The sequence below is a fragment of the Mastomys coucha genome, unplaced genomic scaffold (genome assembly GCF_008632895.1).
Source record: "Mastomys coucha isolate ucsf_1 unplaced genomic scaffold, UCSF_Mcou_1 pScaffold23, whole genome shotgun sequence".
Taxonomy (NCBI): Eukaryota; Metazoa; Chordata; class Mammalia; order Rodentia; family Muridae; genus Mastomys; species Mastomys coucha.
The window spans coordinates 74,853,937-74,855,090 of NW_022196906.1; the positions used below are offsets into that span (position 1 = coordinate 74,853,937).

Here is a 1,154-nt window from a genome sequence, read left to right on the forward strand (position 1 = left end):
GACTAAAGACGTGTGCCACCACCGCCCGGCGGAGTCAGATATTCTTATGTGTGAAACTATTTTGTTGGTCTGTCTATTCGTTCATCACCAGCACTGACTTATTCTTAATAATTTACAGTTACAACTTGACTTCCTGTCCAGTTATTCTGTAAGAATATCTTGGCAATTGTTGACCTTGTGTTTCTGCATAAAGTTTTGAATTTTTCTGCTTTAAAAAAAAAAAAAACCAAGATGTTTAGAATTTCAGTGGAATTGCTTTGAAGCTAGGAATCACTTTGGAGGATGCAAATATATGTTTAAAATTTAAAATGATAACTTAAAAACATTTAAAGCATTTGAGAGATCCTCCTGCCTCAACCTCCAAAGTAACTGAAACCATAGGTCTTTGCCACCGTGCTCTGATAAGCTAGTTTAAGAGAATATAAGCTGTGTATTTGTAATTTAGACATTTTACTTGGTTGGCTGTGGCCTCCAAAATGAAGCAAAAAATAACAAGATTAAACAAGAGCAGGATTTCAGTCACGTGTTGGATATAACATATTCAGAATTACAGACAGCCGTGGTTCTCATAGTTTTGTGCACTTCCACTTTCCCTTAACATACTTTTTCATTATTGGTGTCTTTGAACATCTCAGTTAATCCTTCTGTGAAGCTCATTTTTATCTCAGGAATCTGAGGGGAAAGAGAAAGACCGACACATCTTTACAGTGGGGAACCTCTCTGCACAATGTGACTAGCCCTGCCCAGTTACCCAAGCACAAAGTCATTCAGCTGTTTTTGTTGTTGTTATTGTTGTTTTGGTTTGTATTTTTGTTTGTTTATTTGTTTTTAATGAGCAGGCTGAGTGAAAAACTATGCATGCTGAGAGGGGTACCCTTCTAGCAAGGATAGCTGACAGGCAGTAGTAACAGACAAGCAGGAACCAGCAAGCCAGGGATGGAAATTCAAAGTCTGACCACAGAAATGAAATCAAAGATTAGAAAGCTAAGTGGAGGTCCTCCATCCCAACCAGCCGTTGCTCTTTCCACCATTCCCGGAGCTGTGCCCATCTCTCCACCCATCACCACCATTGCTGCTGCACCAACACCGTCAGCCCCTGTGGGCGGCACTCCTTCCACAGTCCTGGGACCTCCTGTTCCTGAGATCAAAGTGAA

General features: G+C 40.6%; 1 protein-coding gene across 1 annotated transcript in view; it reads left to right on the forward strand.

The window, feature by feature from the left end:
* Positions 1-1,154, forward strand: part of Myo6 (myosin VI) — a 139,199-nt gene that overhangs the window by 32,594 nt on the left and 105,451 nt on the right. The window lies entirely within an intron of this gene.